Source organism: Wyeomyia smithii, chromosome 3 (assembly GCF_029784165.1).
Source record: "Wyeomyia smithii strain HCP4-BCI-WySm-NY-G18 chromosome 3, ASM2978416v1, whole genome shotgun sequence".
In the NCBI taxonomy this organism is placed as follows: Eukaryota; Metazoa; Arthropoda; class Insecta; order Diptera; family Culicidae; genus Wyeomyia; species Wyeomyia smithii.
Window position 1 is genome coordinate 138,382,071 of NC_073696.1, and position 5,790 is coordinate 138,387,860.

A 5,790-nucleotide genomic window follows, 5' to 3' on the forward strand; every position below is an offset into this window, starting at 1 on the left:
TTTTAGACTCGATTATCCGAAATTTTATTTTTTCGGTGTTCGTTTACAATTTTTGCCTTTCTCCTAGAAAGGTATAGCAATCACTTGCAAAACCGAAACTATAAAAGTGCTCCAAAGGACCGAATGGCATATATCACTCGACTCAGCTCGTCGAGCTGAGCATTTTTTGTATGTGTATTCTCACTCCCTTTTCTCAGAGATTTTCATGAAATTAATTGCAAATGAAAGGTCTAGTTGCCCCATAAGACCCTATCAAATTTCATTGTAATCGGATTTTTAGTTTAGAGGTTATGTATCAAAATAAAAAAATCATGAAACATCATTATCTCGAAAACTACGCAACCGATTTAAACAAAATTGGTTTCAAATGAACGGGCTACTTGAAACACCCTTAATTTTCAAATTTTATAAAGATTCAATGTGTGATTCAAAAGCTATGAAAAGAAACGTGTTCTGAAGACTGTTAAATCTCACTCATGTTCCTCAGAGATGGCTGGACCAATTTTTATAAAATTAGTATCTAATGGAAGGTCTAATTGCCCCATAAGACCCTATTGAACGTTCCAAATTCATTGATTCCTTGCGATGTGTTTGAAGTCTGCAAATGCACGACGAATCGGCCATAAGATATGATAAGTCAAATAACAAATCGTTAAAATGATTGGTTTTATCGAAATGACAACATCCTCGACTTTTGGCCTATGTACATCGCCTTAATTCTGAATATATTCATATTAGGTGGTGTTCGGTCATTTTCAGCAGATTTTCTGGTATCAATCTGATACCGGAAATACCCATATTGGGAGGTATTTAGTTATTTTGGTTGTTTTCCAAAAACTAAAAGTGGTCATCTTTAAATTCGAAATAGTGTCCAGGGTCAATTTTTGGTTTCTATGCATCATCTCGATTACGGAAATATCCATATTGAGTATTATTCGGTCATGCCTGAGGTCAATTGTTAGCTCCTTGCATCATTCTGGTTCCAGAGCTAGATATTGAATAGTATTTGGTTATTTTAGGCTGTTTTTCACAAACCGGTAGTCGCAATCTTGGATTTTAAAATGGTATTTAAGATAATTCCTGGCCTCTGAGCGTTATTTTGGTTGAAGAAACATCCATATTGGGTGTTATTCGATCATTTTCGGCTGTTTCCCAGGAACCGGAAGTCGCCAACCAAGAATTCAAGGGTTCGCCACAGAAGGCAGAAGCACGAAAGGCAGATTCATGAAAGGCAGAACTCTATGACCGCATACACAAGGCAGAATATTTCAAAAGGCAGAATTTCGAAGGGCACGAAAGGCAGAATCACTGGTAGCAAAACCTAACTCACGATAGCCTAATGCGTGATGACAAATTGGTGCGAATCCTGGTCACGGTATCAAAACTGCTACTCTACCTTTATTATTTATTATTATTTGGTAACCAGACATAATAACTGGTCACAAGCAATGACCAGTTTTGATAGGAGATGCAAATCAAGCCTAATTATTAGATCAGAAACGCGCAAAATGGTTTGGCTCAGGTCCTAAAGAGTCTCACGGCATCGCGGAGAGTAATTTTTCGATGGTAGGTATAACTTACACTAGTCTCAACGGCTAGTTGATTATTGCTAATAAAAAACAATTCATGCGGCGAAGACGCATAATCAAGGCAAGGAACCAAGGCGGCACAAAGCCGCCGTGGTTTCCGCGGTCCAAGCCGGTCGCCGACCCGCCGTCGGAAGTGGCGGCCTATCGCATACAAACAACTGATCTACTGGTTTTCTGGGATTATTCAAACAGGTTTTCTTTCCCTAAGTAAAGTCCGAACGAGCGGTAGCGAGTAAGGACAGCATACACTTGGACTATAGAGTCGACAATAGAGTCGAAATAGACTTATTTTGATTCTGCCATTCGCTATTCTGCCTTATGAAATATTCTGCCTTTCGTAATTCTGCTTTTCGTGATTCTGCCTTTCGTGATTCTGCCTTTTGATTTTCTGCCTTTCGTAGGAGACCCGAATCAAAAATGGGGTATGTGGTCGCCATTTTTGGCTGTTTTCCAGAAACCAGAAGTTGCCATCCTACAATTCATAATGGTGTCTGAGGGCAATTTTTAGCTTTTTGCAAAATTCTGGCTCCGGAGATACCCATATTGGGTGGTATATGGTCACTTTGGGCTGTTGTTCAGAAACCAAAAGTCGTCATTTTGGATTTTAAAACGTTCATATTGAATGGTATTTGGTCATTTCCGGCTGTTTGCCAGACACCGGATGTCACCTTCTTAAAATTCAAGATTGTGTATGTGATTAATTTTTAGCTTCTGTGCATCTTTCTGGTTCCGGCGATACTCATTTTTAATGGGAATCGTCCATTTCAGGCTGTTTTTCAGAAACTGGAAGTTGCCATCTTACAATTCAAAATGTTGTCTGAGGTCGATTTGTGGCTCCAGTGCATCATTTTTGTCATATGACTTACATTTTACATAGAAGTTTAGTAAAGCGGGCAATGTATGTAGTTTGCGAGAATGCGAAAATGAACGGGAATAGAAGGTGTGACTTTAGGCTTAGAAAAAATTTCTTTCTAAGCCTAAAGTCACACATTCTATTTCCGTTCATTTTCGCATTCTCGCAAACTAGATACATTGCCCGCTTTCTTGATTGGTTCTTGAGCTGTGCTTAATTTGTGTTTCGTTTGTATGGGACCCCTCCCTTATAGAAGAGGGAGGGGAGTCAAACCATTATGCACATATTTGTTACCTCTAAAAATATTTACCTGCCGAATTTTGTTCCATTTAGTTGGTTAGCTCTAGAGATGTGCAGAAATTTGTGTTTCATTTGGATGGAACCAGAAGAGGGAGGGATCTCAAACTATCATAGGAATCTTTATCGGCACCATATATATATATATATATATATATATATATATATATATATATATATATATATATATATATATATATATATATATATATATATATATATATATATATATATATATATATATATATATATATATATATATATATATATATACAGGTCCGACTCGATTATCCGGAGACTCGATTAACCGGAGACTCGATCATCCGAAATTCGATTATCCGGAATTTTAGACTCGATTATCCGAAATTTTATTTTTTCGGTGTTCGTTTACAATTTTTGCCTTTCTCCTAGAAAGGTATAGCAATCACTTGCAAAACCGAAACTATAAAAGTGCTCCAAAGGACCGAATGGCATATATCACTCGACTCAGCTCGTCGAGCTGAGCATTTTTTGTATGTGTATTCTCACTCCCTTTTCTCAGAGATTTTCATGAAATTAATTGCAAATGAAAGGTCTAATTGCCCCAAAAGACCCTATCAAATTTCATTGTAATCGGATTTTTAGTTTAGAGGTTATGTATCAAAATAAAAAAAATCATGAAACATCATTATCTCGAAAACTACGCAACCGATTTGAACAAAATTGGTTTCAAATGAACGGGCTACTTGAAACACCCTTAACTTTCAAATTTTATAAAGATTCAATGTGTGATTCAAAAGCTGTGAAAAGAAACGTGTTCTGAAGACTGTTAAATCTCACTCATGTTCCTCAGAGATGGCTGGACCAATTTTTATAAAATTAGTATCTAATGGAAGGTCTAATTGCCCCATAAGCCCCTATTGAACGTTCCAAATTCATTGATTCCTTGCGATGTGTTTGAAGTCTGCAAATGCACGACGAATCGGCCATAAGATATGATAAGTCAAATAACAAATCGTTTAAAATGATTGGTTTTATCGAAATGACAACATCCTCGACTTTTGGCCTATGTACATCGCCTTAATTCTGAATATATTCATATTGGGTGGTGTTCGGTCATTTTCAGCAGATTTTCTGGTATCAATCTGACACCGGAAATACCCATATTGGGAGGTATTTAGTTATTTTGGTTGTTTTCCAAAAACTAAAAGTGGTCATCTTTAAATTCGAAATAGTGTCCAGGGTCAATTTTTGGTTTCTATGCATCATCTCGATTACGGAAATATCCATATTGAGTATTATTCGGTCATGCCTGAGGTCAATTGTTAGCTCCTTGCATCATTCTGGTTCCAGAGGTAGATATTGAATAGTATTTGGTTATTTTAGGCTGTTTTTCACAAACCGGTAGTCGCAATCTTGGATTTTAAAATGGTATTTAAGATAATTCCTAGCCTCTGAGCGTTATTTTGGTTGAAGAAACATCCATATTGGGTGTTATTCGATCATTTCCGGCTGTTTCCCAGGAACCGGAAGTCGCCAACCAAGAATTCAAGGGTTCGCCACAGAAGGCAGAAGCACGAAAGGCAGATTCATGAAAGGCAGAACTCTATGACCGCATACACAAGGCAGAATATTTCAAAAGGCAGAATTTCGAAGGGCACGAAAGGCAGAATCACTGGTAGCAAAACCTAACTCACGATAGCCTAATGCGTGATGACAAATTGGTGCGAATCCTGGTCACGGTATCAAAACTGCTACTCTACCTTTATTATTTATTATTATTTGGTAACCAGACATAATAACTGGTCACAAGCAATGACCAGTTTTCATAGGAGATGCAAATCAAGCCTAATTATTAGATCAGAAACGCGCAAAATGGTTTGGCTCAGGTCCTAAAGAGTCTCACGGCATCGCGGAGAGTAATTTTTCGATGGTAGGTATAACTTACACTAGTCTCAACGGCTAGTTGATTATTGCTAACAAAAAACAATTCATGCGGCGAAGACGCATAATCGAGGCAAGGAACCAAGGCGGCACAAAGCCGCCGTGGTTTCCGCGGTCCAAGCCGGTCGCCGACCCGCCGTCGGAAGTGGCGGCCTATCGCATACAAACAACTGATCTACTGGTTTTCTAGGATTATTCAAACAGGTTTTCTTTCCCTAAGTAAAGTCCGAACGAGCGGTAGCGAGTAAGGACAGCATACACTTGGACAATAGAGTCGACAATAGAGTCGAAATAGACTTATTTTGATTCTGCCATTCGCTATTCTGCCTTATGAAATATTCTGCCTTTCGTAATTCTGCTTTTCGTGATTCTGCCTTTCGTGATTCTGCCTTTTGATTTTCTGCCTTTCGTAGGAGACCCGAATCAAAAATGGGGTATGTGGTCGCCATTTTTGGCTGTTTTCCAGAAACCAGAAGTTGCCATCCTACAATTCATAATGGTGTCTGAGGGCAATTTTTAGCTTTTTGCAAAATTCTGGCTCCGGTGATACCCATATTGTGTGGTATATGGTCACTTTGGGCTGTTGTTCAGAAACCAAAAGTCGTCATTTTGGATTTTAAAACGTTCATATTGAATGGTATTTGGTCATTTCCGGCTGTTTGCCAGACACCGGATGTCACCTTCTTAAAATTCAAGATTGTGTATGTGATTAATTTTTAGCTTCTGTGCATCTTTCTGGTTCCGGCGATACTCATTTTTAATGGGAATCGTCCATTTCAGGCTGTTTTCCAGAAACTGGAAGTTGCCATCTTACAATTCAAAATGTTGTCTGAGGTCGATTTGTGGCATTTTACATAGAAGTTTAGTAAAGCGGGCAATGTATGTAGTTTGCGAGAATGCGAAAATGAACGGGAATAGAAGGTGTGACTTTAGGCTTAGAAAAAATTTCTTTCTAAGCCTAAAGTCACACATTCTATTTCCGTTCATGTTCGCATTCTCGCAAACTAGATACATTGCCCGCTTTCTTGATTGGTTCTTGAGCTGTGCTTAATTTGTGTTTCGTTTGTATGGGACCCCTCCCTTATAGAAGAGGGAGGGGAGTCAAACCATTATGCACATATTTGTTAC